General features: G+C 52.5%; 1 protein-coding gene across 5 annotated transcripts in view; it reads left to right on the forward strand.

Moving 5' to 3' along the window:
* Window positions 1–19,412, forward strand: part of LOC309794546 (BRD4-interacting chromatin-remodeling complex-associated protein-like) — a 68,593-nt gene that overhangs the window by 884 nt on the left and 48,297 nt on the right. The gene's annotated exons all lie outside the window — the stretch shown is intronic.

Below are 19,412 nucleotides of genomic sequence, written 5' to 3' on the forward strand. Positions count from 1 at the left end.
CCTTCTCAGATCCCTCCGGGGGTGCCGGAGAGAAACGGGGCCTCCGGCCTGCTGGGGAGGGATGGATGCGGAAGGAAGCCACTGGGTCTCCTCCTCCCCACTGCCCCGAAACAATGAAAGGAGTTGACTTGGTCCCCCACCCCCCAGCAATGAAAGGAGTTGACCCCCGCCCCCGCTAGCTGGTTGTTCCCGGAGGGGGCCGCTACGGGGGGTGGGGGGAGAGGGAGGTGAGGCTTACCCCTGTCACCTGCGAGATTTGGGGCGGCCCCCCATCTCCACCCCCTCGGCCTAGCAATGGGAGGCACCAGGCCCAGCCCGGGCACCGCGCTCGGGTGTTGACCTTTAGCCAAAGGCAGCCCTTTCCCTGTGGTGAGCCCGGACGAGCCGGGCCTGAGGCCTCCCCGGACCCCTGCGGAGGGCGGCCGGGCCGCGGGCCCCCGGAGGGAGGGATGGAGCAGGAGGGCGGAGGGATGGAGCCATCTGGTTTTCCCATCCCTCGCTGCCCCTCGGCTGCTTCTCCGGCTCCTGTCACGGGCGGCCGCGGGGAGACCAGGGACCGCGGTCTGCCCAGGCCTTGGTCCGAGGCCAGCGGCGAGCGGGGCGAGCAGCCGCGGGCGGGCTCGGGAGGCAGCGGTGATTGGAAGGCACGGCGGCTCCTTCCTCTCCGCACGCCTTTGTTTTGCTTTGTGGTTCTGAGCAGCTGAACTTCCCGGGAGGTGGGGTCAGAGGCCGCTGTGTCAGCTGTCCCCGGAGGCCGGGGTGACAGGTCCCAGCCCTCTGGTGTACGCGGACCGGGGCTCCTGCCCGTGCTCGGCCTTCTGCCCGGACAGGCAGCCCCTTTTGTCACACAGCCCTCCGATAGTCTAGATCTGGGGATGTATTGAGGGTTTGCTTTTCCCTCACACCTCCTTTCCCAGGGCGCTTGTCGGGGAAACAGTTTTTAGAAACACCCCCAGACTTCACGGCCTGAGATTTCTGAGAAGTGCTCTGTGCTTTCACACCTCTCCCCTCGCCTGGGGTGGGGATGGGGGCCTCAGTCAACGCCGACCTGCTAGGGTGGTGGGAGAACAGGGGAGGAGGACAGCTGAGGAGTCACCCCCTTCCCATGTGCCAGCGTCCAGTGAGACTTAAGGGGTGTGCTTAGCTACAGCCCCCCTCCCCCAGAGCTCCCCCACTCCTGGAAGGTGGAAATAACATCTCCTACCCAGAGAGCATTAGGGATTGGCTACTGTTAGGTGCGCTACCCACTGGCCCCCACCCGAGGAGGAAGTTGGGTCAGTTATGTGATTCCCATTTTGCAGACAAGCTAATGGAGGCTCAGAGAAGCTAAGTGACTTGCCCGGGGTCACACAGCCCCAATCTGTAACCGTCTCAAGTTTTTCCAACTCAACTCAAAACTCTTAGGTTCTCCTGTACCCCTCTTTGGCAATTTGTCCCTTTGACTTCAGTTGAGTCTCAAATGTAGATAATACCAGGAAGGAGCCGCCGAATCCCCCCCACCCCCCAGCCCCCCCGAGTGATCGTTTGGGGAAGGAGTAAGGAGCATCTGGAAGCTGGGCTGAGGGCAGGATGCTTTCACCTGTGGCTGGAGCAGAGCGTTTGCCTGCAGGAGCTGAGGATTGGAGGTGTGGAGTCAGGAGAAGGGGGGCCCCAGGCCTCGCTGTCTGGGGTTTGGGGGGCACTTGGTCGGTGGCCCCTCTGTCATCCTCTTCCTCTTCCATCTGAGCTGGGACTCAGCCCCGCTGGGCGGGAATCTGAGCTGCCAGGGACCTTCGTCGTCGCTCTGCCCTGTGACCCTCCGTGGCGCCGTGATGTAGCTGGCAGAGAACTCCCCTGTCCGTTCTCCCCTGGGCCTGGGTGGCAGACTCCCTGTCCCACTCTGTAACCTCAGGCACTAGATTCAACTCACTAGTCCTCAGTTTCCTCATCTGCAGGTGGGGATCAGTAGAGCTTCCTTAACTGACCTTGCGGTGACTGAAAGTTTTATCCAAGCGTGTTATTTTTATTTCTCCTTCAGCATACGGGGATATGGCAGGCCTGTAGGGTGGGGAGGAAAGTTGGGTGCTGGGTATTTTAGGGTGAATGGCAAAAGGCATCTGCCTTGGAGGAATTCCCTGTGGTGGTGGGTGAGGGCAGGCAGTAAGTAAGGAGTTCTGCTTTGGTGACCCTCCATCTCCAGCTCTCTGGGACCCCACCCCTTCAGCACTTACTGGTGCCAAATACACATTTGGTGGCGGGGGGGGGGCGGGGGGGAGGAGGAGGAAGGGCTGGGGAGGGCCCAGCTTACCCAGTGAGGGGGGCAATACGGGCGATCTTGTTATTTTACAGATGAGGAAACTGAGTCCAGCGGAAACCTGTTCCATGGCTGAGAGGGGACTCCAGCCCAGACTTCAGGGACCGGGGTGTGATTGGAGAGAAGCTGACACTTTGAGGGACACCCTGCAAATACCTTCCTGAGGTGACAGGCATCATAAGTAATCATAATTCCTGTGGGGTGGGGGCAGGAGGGGAGGGGCTGTAGGTCTCTCTAGGGTGAGTGCTTCCTGAAAGTTGGAACTGATTTTGGGGGGGCAGGGTGGCAGTGGAAAAGGGGGGAAATGTGAGGCCCAAGAGTGACAGGCCTATGCTCCGCCCCCCTTTTTTGCCCGCTTCCTTCCCAGAGGCCTCAGGGGCCTTCCCCAACCTTCCCTGGGGATGTGGGGTCTTCCCCCTCTCCCCTCTGAGAGGCTGTGAAAGGGTCCAGGGGTCAGCACCAAGGCTAGGGGGCCTGGCAGGAGGGTCCTGGGGTGTGGTGTGGGTACCCCGGGGTCCTGGGGGGGTCACCTTTGAGCCCCAGGCCCAGCCACCCTCAGAGTTCCTGCCTGCTCTCCCAGCTCTCCCCCGTGGCTGTCTTGATTCCTGGTCTCAAGAATGCGGAGGGCTGCTGGTGGGGGGAAGTTAATTGGAAACAGGAAAACATGGCATTCCTTTCTAGCTGGCCTGGGCCTGGAAAGCAGTGAGGGGCTGCCTTTCTCCCTCTCCCGCCCTGCAGGGATGAGGTGGGGGGGGAGCATGGTTCTCTCACCTCTGTCTCTTCGGGGTCTTTCCCCCACCAGGCTCCCTGACTCTTAGTGGAAACAGCAAGTTGCCTGTTTTACGTCCATGATGTAAAATGCTCTCCCACCAATCAGAATGACTTGCCCCCCTTTTTCACCAGGTCATATCCAAGTTTGTCCCCACTCTCTGAGGGCGGAGGGCCCGTCTCAGTTGGCTCCCCAGCGTAGGCTGTGTCACACTAGAGACACATGGGAAATGTTTGGTTGACTGGTCCCCAAGGATTCCCTCCTCCTTCCTTCCCTAGACTTCTCCCCTGCCTGGGGTACCACCAATAGAGTTTTATCCCCATTGACTGAAGCCTTTGTGTCTCAGTGGCATGCAAGATCCCCCAACGGGAAAAGAGAAGGTTTTCTAAGACATTTCTCGTTTGGCGACAGTTTTGTGTCCTGAGTTTGCAGGTATTCATGGTGGCGGGGGATCTGTTGGCAGGAGAAGCTGGAGAGAGGGCCTGTCTGTCTGTAATTGTTCCCGATTAAACTTCCTGAGGGCCTACTGTGTGCCACAGACCTGGGGCCCAGTTATGATACTGGGACCCGATCCGGGAGAAGGCTCGAGAGAAGTGTTGTCTTCAAGGCTGCTGGGGGACTTTGATGCCTTCTGTCTGGGTGGTTTGCAAAGGCTCCAAGGGGGAAGCAGCTTCTTTCTCTCTTTCTCTTTTTTTCTAAGTGATACATCCACATGGGACAAATTCAAAACCTCAAACATAGTAAGTCTCCCCCTTTACCCTCCGGGGCATCCCTGGTCCCCCAACTCGCCTCCCCAGAGCACCTCCTCAATCCTGATGTTCTGTGCGCACACATTTATATACCTGTGTATGTCTTAAAAAATATTTATTTTGCACAGATGGTAGCCCCCTCTTCCCGTCGTTGTGCACGTTGCTTTTTTCACTTCATCTCCCTGGGAGATGTGCACAATACATGGAGGCGTTTCTTTGGCTTTTTCTCAGGTGCATTGTATTCCTCAGTGTGGGCAAATCCTCCTTGACTCAACACGGATATGGAGGTGTTTCCTAAAGTTTCAGCGTGCAGAGCCAGAGGGCATGCATCCACTTGTCTTACTGGGAAGTGGGTATGCCAGCGGGGTGAACTCCTGGAGGCGGGATTGCTGGGTCAAGAGCCTGCGGTTTGTCATTCGGTCACTCTTGGGAGGCACCTGTGGAGCTGTATCTTGAAGGAAATCGTTTCCCCTCCTGTTCAAGTCATCCCACCCATCCATCCATTGTCTTTGCCTCTTGTGACCTCCTTGCCCCTTCCTTCCTGCCTGTGGCCTGCACCCTGTGCTTGCCACTTGGTGTAGAGGTCAAGGGTGGGGGCGCTGTTGATTCGAATCCCGGCTCTGCCGCTTGCTGGCTGAATGGATGCAGGCAGGGGGCTTGCTGGCTCTGGGCCTGAGTTGTCCCCTCTGTTAAATGGGTTCACCTCAGTACCTACTTTTGGAAAGGTTGTCGTGAGGATTAAATAATACCCATCAAGGTGCATGGGTAGCCTAGCTGAGTCATTCGGTGGAGGTGTCATCTGTCATTCTATGGCAGTTCTGTCTCCTGGGGTGAGGAGCCCCTTAATTCTGGGCTGTGAGCCCCCTTACTGGCAGGCAGGGGAGGGAATGCTGGCTTTTGCACTTACCTGCAGCGTGACCTTGGGCAAGCGATCCTTTTCTGGGTCTCGATTTCCTTGTCTGTAAAATGGGCCCATGATGGCTCCCTGGCAGGTGGGCTGTGAGGGCCGAAGGAGGCACCGCCCTCCCCAGCCGGGCGTGCAGTAGCTGTTCGGGAAGGAGCATCTGATGTTGCTGTTATTTTCACTATGGTTACTGTTCTCCTGTGGGCCCCACGCTGACTTCGCCACTCTGAAAGCTCTCCATTGTCTTCCTGAAAGGCACATAGGGAACACTGTTGGCATTCTAAACCGCACAGCAGCGGAGGGCACAGGGCAGGCTGCTGCGGCGGCATGGCCCTGGGGACAGACAGGGCTGTCCTGCTCTGGGTCTCGCTTTCCTCATCTGGAAGAACGGCTGTGATGGGAGACCTACCTGTGTGCTCACAGATGTTCAGTGCTTAACACAGTGCCTGACATGTCACAAGTGCTCAGAAAATGTCCGTGGCTGTGATGGTGGTGGTGGTGGTGATGGTGTTGGTGGTGATGATGGTCATGATGGTGGTGATGATGATGATGATGATGATGGAGAGAAATCTCCTGTGGAATTAGATACCTGCGTCCTTGCCTCCTTCCCCTAAAACCCCGGGCAGTCAATGTTGGCATTTTAATCAGAGGGAAGGTTCCAAGGCAATCAAATACCCTTTGGGCCTCAGTTTCCTCATCTGTAACAGAACTCATGGGGTCTTTGTGAAGCTTAAATGAGTGAAGATGTAGAAAGCTTTTAAGACAGACCCCGGCTTGCAGGAGTGCGGTGAAAATTCACTTTGCTTGTTATTAGTTAAATTTTTTATCATGGAAATTTTAAAGTACCTACCAAGAGTTGAGAGAATAAACTAATCACCCCCTGTGTACCCATCGCCAGCTTCACCAATTTTCCGCTGATCCCTCCTCCCGCCCCCACCCCCACCCCCCGCGCCACCCTGCACTTTCTTTTCCCTTTTCTGCTGGAGTACATTTAAGCAAATTCCAGATAGCATATCAGTTCAATTGTATCATTATCGTTACTAATGGTGTTATTATTTTTGGTATCCAGAATCTGTTTCATCACCTCCGGGTTCTATCCTGTTCTGTGCTGGAAGAGACATTAGGCCCATTTCATAGATTGGGGAAATCGAGGCTGCAGGCCGTAAACTTTGGTCAGGTTGTCCTTGATCTGTGTTCCCATCCTGTCTTGGCCAGCCCAGGCTTTGCACCTTGGTGGCTGTTTCTGATCACACGGGCTTGGGGATTTATGCCTGGATGTGGGTTCTGATATTCTGTGCAGAAATCACAGTCAGAGAAGGTGGGCCAGTGGCAGGGGGATGGACAGATGACCCCGGCAGTGAGGGGTTACTGGGTCAGCCGCCCGGGTTCGAGTCCTCTTTCTGCCCCTTCTAACCTTGTGACCTGGGGGCAAGTTACTTCCTTTCTCTAATTCCAGATTAGAGAACCAGAAGTACAGGAATAATAAATCGATGCTTCTTTCAAGAGCTTTTGCATCAGTTAAATCAGGTCCTGAGTGGAAAAGTGTTTTGCAAGTGCCTGGCTCAGAGTAAGCGCTCTGCAGAAGGTAGCAGTCACCATTGTCACTGTAGTTAGTTATCACTTCCGTGGAGGCTGTAACCAAATGCTCCTTCCAGAGGTAAGAGGGTCAGAGGAAGGGTTATATCCCTGGAGCCCCTGACCAGGCCTGGCTGCCTTAATCCCCCGCTTTTGCTCACTCCATCCTCTATAATTCTCCTTCAAAGTGTTTCTTGTCCTTCGAGGGGCTGGAGGGGGCTGTTGACTTCTAGGTAACCCCCCCCCCCGCCAGCCTCCTGTGTCCCCTATGTCCCATCCTGGCAGCCTTGTGTGCGGAGTGAGGGAGGACCATCGCTATGGCTGTGGGACCCTCGTTAATGACCCCTGGGGCCCTGGAGGGAGCCCCGGTGGCCTCCGCAGCTTGGAGGTGAAGGGCGGTCCATTCCTCCAGGACACCTGCAGATCGAAGGTGCCTGGAGCCCCCTTTCCAGAGGATGGATGCCGCCCTGCCTCTCGTCCACTATGTGGTACTGGGCAGGCTGTTGCTCGCAGATGCTCACGGGATGATTGTGGCAGTTGGCTAGATTGTAACCTCCCTCCTGTCCTTCAAGGCACCTCACCCATCTTCGAACACCAAGCCCTCCAGGCTAGGTGACGGGGGCCCCCGGAAGAGTTCTCAGCTCTTTACCCTCTCAGGCCAGGCTCCCCTCGGCCTAGCAGGCTCTGGCCACGGTGGCCTCACTTCTCTCCCCAGAACATGCCCAGTGCCCTCCCGCTTTTGTGGACATGCATCCCCCGTTTTTTTTTTTTTTTTTTTTTGGCGGTACATGGGCCTCTCACTGTTGCGGCCTCTCCCGTTGCGGAGCACAGGCTCCGGACGCGCAGGCTCAGCGGCCATGGCTCACAGGCTCAGCCGCTCCGTGGCACATGGGATCCTCCCGGACCGAGGCACGAACCCGCATCCCCTGCATCGGCAGGCAGACTCTCAACCACTGCGCCACCAGGGAAGCCCCCATGCATCCCCTTTCACAGAAAGTTTTGTGTGTGTGTGTGTATGTGTGTATGTATTTCTCCCCCAACCTCTCATTGAGTGTAATTGGCATACAATGAAATACACAGATTAAGGGTGCTTCTCCATGAGTGTTGCCAAACCATAGCAGCGTGTGTAATCCACACCCCATCGAGATCCAGAGCGTTCGCATCGCAGCCAAAAAGTTCCTTTGTGCCCCTTCACCGTCAACACCCCCTCCCAGAGCAGCGGGTCACTGGCCCGCTGCTCGTTTATCCTGTTGTGGATCTGCCTTGCCTCTTCTTGAATCTCGCAGACGTGTGTGGTCCTTTGGGTTGAGCACCTCAGCTCAGCATCACTGTTTCGAGATTTAGCCTTTTTATCACTGAGCAGGAGTCCTTGGGAAGGCTTTACCTCCTTTCTCTCGGGAGAGAGAAATCTGCCCCCCCGCCCCCCTTGAAGTCTCATCATCCCATTTGTCCCTCCCCTGGGTGCCCTTCCCAGCCTCAGCCTCCGGCCTAGGGACGCTCTCCCATTTCACTGCTCCACCCCTCGTAGCCCCATTGGGATGTAGGTGTCCCGTGAGTTTTTCTTCAGGCCTGGCTTTCTCACTAGATTCTATAAACTACAGAAGGAGGGAAATGATGTGCCCCGTGTTCTCAGCTCTTGGTGTGCAGTAGGAATCGTGTAATGTTTGTTGCCTGACTCACTGACTGACTGCAGGATGGACATGTCACAGGCATGGAGAAAGGGAGCAGAGAGCCTGTGCTTGCGGTCGCTATTCTGTTTCTTAAAAAGTGTGACCCACCTGCTTCCAAAGCACCAAAAATGCCAATCTCGGGGTGCCACGCATCTCCTGGGAGTCCTGGTGGGTAGGGCCCGAGAGGCCCCCAGCCAGGCTCAGCTGCCTTCATTGCCCGCCCCCCCCCCGGGCCCATCCCCCCACCACTTTTATGAAGCCCGACCCCTGAGTGGCTCCTTGGCTCAGGAAGCCCAGCCCTCAAAGCTGCAGGGCTCTGCCTGCAGTGGCAAAGCTCCACCGGCAGGCCCCTCACCCAGGACAGGCAGCCATGGGTCTCCCAACTGCACTTGACACTTGGTCCATGGACATTGCCCATCCTGCCCTAGCCACCTCCCCACTGCCCAGTACTCGCTCCCTCAGTGTCTTCAGAGACGGAGTGAATCAGGGCCCATGGGACAGGTCAGGACTGCCCACTGCTCAGCAGGGAGACTGAGGCTGGAGGGGGGCGCTCAGGTGCTGCCCTCCTCAGTTCAGCCAGGACTAGAAGCCACACATGCTGTGTTCACACAAGCCATTTGCTGTAAGTTACGCCTCCTTTTACAGAGATGCTAAAATGGGCAAAGACTCAGGTCTCGAAGTTGATAAAAATGTCCGGGAAACTTCTGCTCCGTCTTTGCCTCTGGTTTCTGTGGCCCTTCCGGGCTGCCTGTGCTTTGCCACCTAAAGTCTCAAAGCTGTTCCGTGAGGAGCTGTTTTCCTTTGTCAGATTTCTGTCTCCTTAGCTGGACCAGCAGAATTCCCTGACATCTGCCCAGCCCTTGCCCGTCCCCGAGCCCGTCCCCTTTCCACAGTCCTATTTTTTCTTTGCGACCTTTAAGGGGCAGGGAGTCGTGTGTGCATTGGTCACAGGGGACACTGAGCCAACTTCTGGGCCTGAAGAGCCCCCGGCCAGACTCTGTAGCAGAATAGGGAGATTTATTTAAGGGAGTTCCTAACAGAAGTCTGCTTTAAGCAAATGAACAGTAAACTATATATACCCACACACATACATTAATATATGTTACATATTATTATACTTTATGTAATAATTTAGTGGTAAATTTAAACTTAGCAGTATAATAGGCATGTAGTAAATGTATATATTATATACACATATATGCAAGTGCATATGTGTATATATATATATCTATATATATCTATCTGTATAAGATTCCCTTGTATTCTCATTTCCTTCCCTGGCCCAGTGCCCTGGCAAATTGTTCTGTGCCCTGGCAAACTGTTTGCTTTGTGTGGTGGATTTTTGCTTTCTACAGAGGATCCTGCTGCATTTCTCTTTCTGAGTCTTTGTCGCCCAACACCCACTCTCAGGCCTCCTGTGTTGCTACTTGTGCATCTTGTCTGTTGCTTCTCCTGGCTGTGGGACTCCGTGCGGTGCAGTTTTCATGGTTTGCTTAGAATTTTCCCAAGGGCCAGACCCCTGGGTTGCCTTCCTTTCCCAGTTACAGTGGGAGGTGAGGTGCCTTGTCCAAGGTTACACAGCTAGCTGCTGGCAGAGCAGGGATGTGAATCCAGGCGCATTGTACTGGTTAATCCAGACCCACATAGCAGGCCTCCCTTGTGCCGGGCCTCAGAGCTCTGCACTCGGGACAGGGGAGGGGGGTAAACCCTAAACACACCCATCCTCCCTGCAAGGTGAGATCAGTGTCTCAGGAGTGTCAGCCGGGCTGGTGAAGGCCAGGAGGAGGCATTGCTTGTGGGGTATGTTGGTGCATCAGGGCAGGCTTCCTGGAGGAGAGGGCTTCTGGGGGCAGGCTTTGGGCTCCATGCCATTTCTAGCAGAGAGAAACCTGGGATGCTTTGCACAAAGGCCAGTTGAAGCTTCACGGGGAAAGAGGACCCAGGACACTGGGGCTGAGATCTGGGGTGCTTTGGTTTTGTTGATGGGAGGTAAGGGAAGGAGGGAGTCCAGGATGATCCAAAGTCACTGGCCTGAGCAACTGAGTGGATGCAGGTGCCCTTTCTTGAGATGCTGTAGTGGTGTCTATAGTTTGGGGAACACAAACCCCAGAGAGTAAAGCTCCAGCACCCTCTCGGCTGGTGGTGAGGTGCAGACGGAATGAATGAATGAGCTGGAGGCATCATGAGTGAGAGACGGTGACATGGAGTGATCACTGAAGTCCCAGGGATGGGGATGATTCCCCAGGGAGAGGACAGGAGAGGGTGGAGAGTCAGCTTAGGCGGGCCACCCACGTGTAGGGAGGGGTGGGAGCTTCTCTGGCCAAAACAGAGAAAGGGAGGAGGAGCAGGATAAGGCAGGATCAGCTTCTCAGGAACAAAGGGGGAGAGTTTTTAGAAAGGTTTAACTTCCATGGACCTGAGGACAGGCTTCCTGGGTTGGATGAGGCTGTTGTGGAAGCAAAGGTTTCCTGGGTTTGATGGGTATGTAGGGGCAGAAGCCAGACTGGAATATGGTGAGGAGTCATGAGAGAAGGATGGCTTCGTGGATGGATGGATGGATGGATGGACGGATGGACGGACGGACGGACGGAAGGCAGGCAGATGGAGCTCTTGGCAGCCAGAGATTGGAAAAAAAAATCCTGCTACCCTTTATGGCTCCCTAGTGCCCTCAGGTGAAAGTCTAATCTCACCTCCCCCCACAGAGCCCCATTAGTCTGGCCTGGGCTTATCTCCCTGACCTCATCTCCTGCCCTTTCACCTTGCTTTCTTCCCACACCCAGCTTGTTCCTGCCTCCCCACCTTTGCCCTTGCCTCTACTTGCCATGACCTTCTCCCATTCCTTCCTGTCTCTGGGCTCCTCGTCCTGTCCTGCAGGCCTCTGCTTAAATACCGCCTCCTCTGGGAAGCCTTCCTTGACGCCCCTGTCCAACTTTCTCCATGTCATGCGGTTTGCTTCTGTGTGCGGATTCATCCCCCGGACCTGACTGGGAATGCGTCCAGACTCAGTATTCACTGCATGAGTGAGGGACCAGGCTTAGAGAGTTTTAGGATCTGAGCAGGCTTAGAGAAAAGGAAAGGAGCAAAGGAAGATTCTAGAAGAAGAGGGAGGAAGGGGGGTGGTGGGTTGGGCTCAAGAGTGAAGCTTCCTTACAGGTCAGGAGGTGAGGAAGAGAGGGGTGTGAAGGCAGAAGAAAGATGTTTGTGCAGTTGGGAAGGAGTTCAGGAGGCCAGTGCAAAGCTGCTTGGAGACAGGAGGGGGTGGCAGGAGGTGGGGGGCGGGAGCGGGGGAGGCCGGTGGTATTGCCAGCTGTTGGGAGGGCGAGAGCTTTGGCCGTCCTGCCCCAGCTGGGAGAGGCAGCCGCCTTTTATCTTTTCCAGGACAAGGTCTTAAGAGCACGAGGTGGTCCTTAGTGTGGGGGAAGGAGGGCTCAGGTCCTTTGGGGAACCTGCTCGGAGGCCTCCGACCTTTCCCCCAGAGAAACGCATGCTTGACTCTACATCGCAACCTTTGGCGGAGGATTTCAGGGGTGTTGTGGATCCAGTTAGGAGCTTTCCACAGCTCATGACCGTAGCAAGAATAATAATAACAGCCCACACGGCCATGGGCACCAGTCTAGGGCCCTCACAAGTCCTGACTCAGTTACTCACGTTAGGACCTTAGGAGGTAGGTGCAGTGAGCATCCCCATTTTACAGATGAGGAAACTGAGGCACTGGGCGGTTAAGTGACTTGCCCAGAGTCACACATCTGCTAAAGGGTATACTGGGGATCCCCCACCCCACCCTGGGGGTCGCAGTCTGGCCCCAAAGCCCAGGCTTTTAGCCATAAAGCCTCACTGTTTGCTTGTTACAGGGACCAGGACTGAAAGCCCACAGTCAGGAAGTTGCCTTTGCCCCGCCCCCCTCCACTCCGCTTTTTGCCCTGGGATCCAGCTTGGGTCTCAGCTTAGCCAGTGGAGGCCCCGGCTCAGCAGGGTGCCGTCCCACCCTCCTCTTTCCCTTTTTACCCTCCGTGGTGTCTTCATTAACATAACTGTGGCGCCCCCAGCTTCCTCGGATGTGTTTGTGAGTTTGTGAGGGAACCCCGGTGGGTGACTGACAGGGAGACCTGCAAGGAAGGGGTCAGGACCCCGGAGGCAGATCTGGCCTGGAGGCAGCTGCGGGACTTGGAGCAGGGGCCCACCACCTCTCGCAGCCTCAGTTTCCCCATCAGCGAGGGGGGGGGGCCTGATGCCTTCCTCTCGGAGGTTTCATAGATGACGTCACATGTCAACAGATGTGCTGCAAATTTATGGCAGTAAGCAGCTTCCGAGGTGTGTCAACATTCAGAATATTTCAGACCACAGCGCAGGCTGCAGTGAGGTGGAACAGCCCTCAGCCAGGCAGGGCAGCTCCCCTTCCCCAAATAGGCTAAAGATTTCTGCAGCAAATACTATTCCTGCTGCTAATATATCTGTGGCTGTTCTACACTAAGAAGGATACATAAGGATAGTCATTGCAGGTTAGCTTTTGCCCCACAGTGAGTAAAGGGGAAAACAAAGGGATGGTTTTTAGAGATTTTTGGAGGTTGGAATTGCAGATATGGGGTTGTAGATCGAGATGATCTGGGACATGGTGGGATGTCTGTGGCGTTTCATTGAGATAAGGTACCACCACCTGGCACTTAATAAGCCCGTTGTAAGTGCTGGCTGCTATTATTATCACTGACCAGCCTTTAGTCTGTACCTACTAAGTCTGTGCAGACGGATTGGGCTGTGTTGCAGATCAACAGTTTCTCAAACTTGAACGTGCACACGAATCCCTTGGGGAGCCTGTTCAAATGCGGGGTCTGATTCAGCGGGTCTGTGGCAGGCGTGAGACTCTGCATTTCTAGCAGGCTCCCAGGGGACACTGAGGCCGCTCCTTTGAGTAGCAAGGGGTAGAGTGGTTTCCGGACGATTTCCGAGTTGCTTCAAGGGCCCTGCACTGGATGCGGAGGCTAAGATCAGGTTCCTTAACTCTTTGGGGTTTGCCAGTTTGAGGGCAGATCTGTATGAATTAATTCGACACGGAAAAAAGTCATATATAACACTATGAAAGTCTTTTCACTGTCCCCTTGTCCTGCCCTCTCCAGAGGAGCCCTATGTGAGGAGTTTGGGTGCATTCTTTCTACCCCTCTATTCTGTGCATACATTTTTTTCCTCTTGCTCACACGTACCATATGAATTATTCTACAGCTTGCTTTTTAACTTGAACAAGTGTCTTAGAATTATTTCCATGGCAGCAATCTAGAGCTCCACTCTTTTTTTTTTAATTGAAGTATAGTTGATTTACAATGTTGTGTTAATTTCTGCTGTACAGCAAAGTGATTCAGTTATACATATATATTTACATTCTTTTTCATAGTCTTTTCCATTGTGGTTTATTACAGAATATTGAATACAGTTCCTTGTGCTATACAGTAGGACCTTGTTTTTTTTTTAATATTTAATTAATTAATTAATTAATTACTTTTTGGCTTTGTCGGGTCTTAGTTGTGGCACATGAGCTCTTCACTGTGGTGCATGGGCCTCTCTCTCCAGTTGTGGCACGTGGGCTCCAGAGCACGTGGGCTCAGTAGTTGCCGCGCACGCGGGCTTAGGTGTGGTGTGCGGGCTTAGTTGCCCCAAGGCATGTGGGATCCTAGCTCCCTGACCAGGGATCGAACCCACGTCCTCTGCACTGGACAGCAGATTCTTAACCACTGGACCACTAGGGAAGTCCCCAAGAGCTTGTTTTTTTTGTTGTTGTTGTTTTTGTTTGTTTGTTCATTTGTTTTTTAAGTTTTTTTTGTGTGTGTGGCTGCACTGTGCCGCACGTGGGATCTTAGTTCCCCAACCCGGGATCAAACCCACATCCCCTGCATTGGAAGCACAGAGTCTTAACCACTGGACCGCCAGGGAAGTCCCAGGACCTTGTTGTTTATCCATTCTGTATATAATAGTTTGCATCTGCTAATCCCAAACTCCCAATTCGTCCGTCCCCCACCCCTCCCCCCAGAACCCGTTCTTCTAGCAAACTAAAGGAGGAGGAGTATTCCATAATTTATTTAACCTCTACTCTATGGATTTTTTTTTTTTTTTGGTTCGAACTTTGACTGCGAGCCTATATATGTCTTTATATTTAAAGTGTGCTTACATTTAAAGTGTGTCTCTTGCAGACAGCAAATAGTCTATGTCCTTTTGATGATTGGAATGTCGAGACCAGTGCTGTCCAGTAAGAAAACCCTAGCCACTTATACGTTACTTAAAATTTTCTAGTAGCCACAGGAGAAAGAAATAGGGAAAATTAATGTGAATATATTTTATGCAACCTGTTATATACAGAATACTATTATTTCAACACGTAATCAGTCTAGAAGTCACTAATGAGATATCTTACAGTCTTTTTTATTGTGGTAAAATGCACGTGACCTAAAATTTCCCATTTTCACCATTCTTAAGTGCACAATTCAGTGGCATTATGTATATTTGCAATGTTGTGTAACCGTCACCACTCTCCATTTCCAGAACTTGTTCATCCTTGCATACAGAAACTCTGTGCCCCTTAAACAATAATTCCCCATCCCCCTCTCCCACCACCTACTGGTAACCTCCATTCTACTTTCTTTCTCTATGAATTTGACCACTTCTTCCTCATATAAGTGGAATCATACAGTATTTATCCTTCTGTGTCTGGCTTATTTCACTTACCGTAATGTCTTCAAGGATAGTCATCACATTCGTAGCATCTATCAGAATTTCCTTCCTTTTTAAGGCCGAATACTATTCCATTGTCTGAATAGCCCACACTGTGTTTATCCATCCAATAGTAGACAGACACTTGGGTTATTTCCACCTTTTGGATATTGTGAATAGTGCTGCTATAAACATTGGCATACAAGAATCTGAGTCTGCCTTCAGTGCTTTTGGATATACACCTAGGAATGGAGTCGCTTGGTCATCTGGTAATTCTCTTTTTAACTTTTTTTTGTTTGTTTGTTTTGCGGTACACGGGCCTCTCACTGTTGTGGCCTCTCCGGTTGCGGAGCACAGGTTCCGGACGCGCAGGCCCAGCGGCCATGGCTCACGGGCCCAGCCGCCCCGCGGCATGTGGGATCTTCCCGGACCGGGACACAAACCCGTGTCTCCTGCATTGGCAGGCGGCTCTCAACCACTGTGCCACCAGGGAAGCCCTCTTTTTAACTTTTTGAGGAATCACTGTTGTCCACGGTGGCTGCACCATTTCACATTCCCACGAGTAATGCACAAGGGTTCCGATTTCTCCACATCCTCGCCAACACGTGTTGTACACTGTTTTCCGCCTTCCATCCCGCACTGAGTTTTTGAAATCCAGTGTGTGTTTTCCACTCAGAACATCTTATTGGACTAGCTCCGTTCCCAGGGCTGGGCAGTCACATGAGGCCTCTCTGAGTGGACGGTGCAGGGTTAGACCGTTCGTATTTGCCCTCATTACTGATGTGGCTGCATTGAAATCTTCTATCTTACTGTTCATTTTTGGTTTATCTCTGGTGTTCTTTGTTCCTTATTCTCTCGTTTCCTGCCTCCTTTAGATTAATTGAGTAATTTGGCCTTCCATCTTATCTCCATTAGGAGCTGATTCATGCTACCTCTTTACTACTCTGGAGTTTCCATTCTGCGTCTTTGACCAGGACCTGGGCTCTGCTCCTGAGTGAGATGGGAGCCATGGCAGGCTTTTGAGCAGGGGAGTGACCCGACCTGGCATTTTTGTATCCACATCTGCAGTTGCTTGTGCAGGAGCGTTTCTGCTGGCCAGATTCCTGGAAGAGGACTTGCTAAGGCCAAGGGAAGCGTGTGCTGAGGTTTGAGGAGGCCCTGGCAAATGGCATTCCAGAAAGGCCTCACTGTTCTCATCCCTTGCAAAGAGCAGCCAGAATTTACCGAGTGACTGCTTGGTGCCAGGCCCTAGAGATGCTGGCGAGAATCAGCCCAAGTCCTGCTGCTTAAATAACTCTTGGTCCTGGAAACGCAGGGCAGTCTCTGGAGTGGCCTCTGAGCTCAAAGGAAGGTGAAGCTTTCGGAGGAACCAAAAAAGGAGAGGCCAGAGGCTATTCTAGGTGGCAGAAGGAGGCCTGGCACAGCCCTGGTGTGAGCTCTGGCTGGACCAAGAAGTGGAGTGTATTGGCCTGGAGAGACTGCGTGTGTGGGCCCCCCATCCATGTGGGACATAGCGAGGTACAGCTAAGGAGTAAAATAATAGCACCTCCTCCTTGGGGCTTGTCTGGGAGGGTTCAGCAGGAAGCAGACAGCACACGGTTGTTGTTTGGCTAACTTATCCCCCCTGGGAGGGGATCAGTATCAGGGACGGGGCGGCCTGACCTAGGGACAGGCATGATCCATGCTTTGGACATGTTTAGGCCCTGTGGCAGATAGACTTGGACTTGGAGCCCCAGCTGTCTCCTTCTTCAGGCCAGCTGCGCCAGGCCTCTGTTAAAAGAGGATACATAGAGGACTTCCGGGTAAGATGGCGGAAGAGTAAGACGCGGAGATCACCTTCCTCCCCACGGATACACCAGAAATACAGCTACACGTGGAACAACTCCTACAGAACACCTACTGAACGCTGGCAGCAGACCCCAGACCTCCCAAAAGGCAAGAAACTCCCCACATACCTGGGTAGGGCAAAGCGGAGAGATTCCCGCACAGAGGATCGGTGCCGAGCGGCACTCACCAGCCCGAGAGGCTTGTCTGCTCGCCCGCCGGGGCACGCAGTGCTGGAAGCTGAGGCTCGGGCTTCGGTCAGAGCGCAGGGAGAGGACTGGGGCCGGCGGCGAGAACTCAGCCTGAAGGGGGCTAATGTGCCACAGCTAGCCGGGAGGGAGTCCGGGAAAACTCTAGAGCTGCCGAAGAGGCAAGAGACTTTTTCTTCCCTCTTGGTTTCCTGGTGCGCGAGGAGAGGGGATTAAGAGCGCTGCTTAAAGGGGCTCCACGGACGGGCGCGAGTCGCGACTGAAAGCGCGGAGCCCAGTGACAGGCGTGGGACGCTGGGGCTGCTGCTGCCGCCGCCAAGAAGCCTGTGTGCGAGCGCAGGTCACTGCCCACACCGCCCTTCCGGGAGCCTGTGCAGCCCGCCACTGCCGGAGTCCCGGGATCCAGGGGCGGCTTCCCTGGGAGAACGCACGGCGCGCCTCGGGCTGGTGCAACGTCACGCCGACCTCTGCCGCTGCAGGCTCGCCCCGCACTCCGTGCCCCTCCCTCCCTCCTGGCCTGAGTGAGCCAGAGTCCCCGAAGAGGCTGCTCCTTTAACCCTGTCCTATCTGAGCGAAGAACAGACGCCCTCCGGCGGCCTACACGCAGAGGCGGGGCCAAATCCAAAGCTGAGACCTAGGAGCTGTGAGAACAAAGAAGAGAAAGGGAAACCTCTCCCAGCAGCCTCAGAAGCAGCGGATTAAAGCTCCACAATCAACTTGATGTACCCTGCATCTGTGGAATACATGAATAGACAACACATCATCCCAAATTGAGGAGCCCGGAGTCAGTGCTGTGCCTCTGAGGTGGGAGAGCCAACTTCAGGACACTGGTCCACAAGAGACCTCCCAGCTCCACATAATATCAAACGGCGAAAATCTTCCAGAGATCTCCATCTCAACACCAGCACCCAGCTTCACTCAACGACCAGCAGGCTACAGTGCTGGACACCCTAAGCCAAATAACTAGCAAGACAGGAACACAACGCCACCCATTAGCAGAGAGGTGGCCTAAAATCATAAAAAGTCCACAGACACCCCAAAACACACCACCAGACGTGGACCTGCCCACCAGAAAGACAAGATCCAGCCTCATCCACCAGAACACAGGCACTAGTCCCCTCCACCAGGAAGCCTACACAACCCACTAAACCAACCTTAGCCACTGGGGACAGACACCAAAAACAACAGGAACTACGAACCTGCAGCCTGCAAAAAGGAGACCCCAAACACAGTAACATAAGCAAAATGAGAAGACAGAAAAACACACAGCAGGAGAAGGAGCAAGATAAAAACCCACCAGACCTAACAAATGAAGAGGTAATAGGCACTCTACCTGAAAAAGAATTCAGAATAATGATGGTAAAGATGATCCAAGATTCTATTTCCCAGATACAAAATCTCGGAAATAGAATAGACAAAATGCAAGAAACAGTTAACAAGGACCTAGAAGAACTAAAGATGAATCAAGCATCGATTAAAAACACAATACATGAAATAAAAAATACTCTAGATGGGATCAATAGCAGAATAACTGAGGCAGAAGAACGGATAAGTGAGGTGGAAGATAAAATAGTGGAAATAACTGCTGCAGAGCAAAATAAAGAAAAAAGAATGAAAAGAACAGAGGACAGTCTCAGAGACCTCTGGGACAACATTAAACGCACCAACATTCGAATTATAGGGGTTCCAGAAAAAGAAGAGAAAAAGAAAGGGACTGAGAAAATATTTGAAGAGATTATAGTTGAAAACTTCCCTAATATGGGAAAGGAAATAGTTAATCAAGTCCAGGAGGCACAGAGAGTCCCATACAGAATAAATCCAAGGAGAAATACGCCAAGACACATATTAATCAAACTGTCAAAAATTAAACACAAAGAAATCATATGAAAAGCAGCAAGGCAAAAACAACAAATAACACACAAGGGAATCCCCATCAGGATAACAGCAGATCTCTCAGCAGAAACTCTACAAGCCAGAAGGGAGTGGCAGGACATACTTAAAGTGATGAAGGAGAAAAACCTGCAACCAAGATTACTCTACCCAGCAAGGATCTCATTCAGATTTGATGGAGAAATTAAAACGTTTACAGACAAGCAAAAGCTGAGAGAGTTCAGCACCACCAAACCAGCTTTACAACAAATGCTAAAGGAACTTCTCTAGGCAAGAAACACAACAGAAGGAAAAGACCTACAATAATGAACCCAAAACAATTAAGAAAATGGGAATAGGAACATACATATCGATAATTACCTTAAATGTAAATGGACTAAATGCTCCCACCAAAAGACACAGAGTGGCTGAATGGATACAAAAACAAGACCCATCTATATGCTGTCTACAAGAGACCCACTTCAGACCTAGAGACACATACAGACTGAAAGTAAGGGGATGGAAAAAGATATTCCATGCAAATGGAAACCAAAAGAAAGCTGGAGTAGCAATTCTCATATCAGACAAAATAGACTTTAAAATAAGGACTACTAGAAGAGACAAAGAAGGACACTACATAATGATCAAGGGATCGATCCAAGAAGAAGATATAACAATTGTAAATATTTATGCACCCAACATAGGAGCACCTCAATACATAAGGCAAATACTAACAGCCATAAAAGGAGAAATCGACAGTAACACACTCATAGTAGGGGACTTTAACACCCCACTTTCACCAATGGACAGATCATCCAAAATGAAAATAAATAAGGAAACACAAGCTTTAAATGATA

This window comes from Mesoplodon mirus (genome assembly GCF_964341445.2).
Source record: "Mesoplodon mirus genome assembly, chromosome: 19".
In the NCBI taxonomy this organism is placed as follows: Eukaryota; Metazoa; Chordata; class Mammalia; order Artiodactyla; family Ziphiidae; genus Mesoplodon; species Mesoplodon mirus.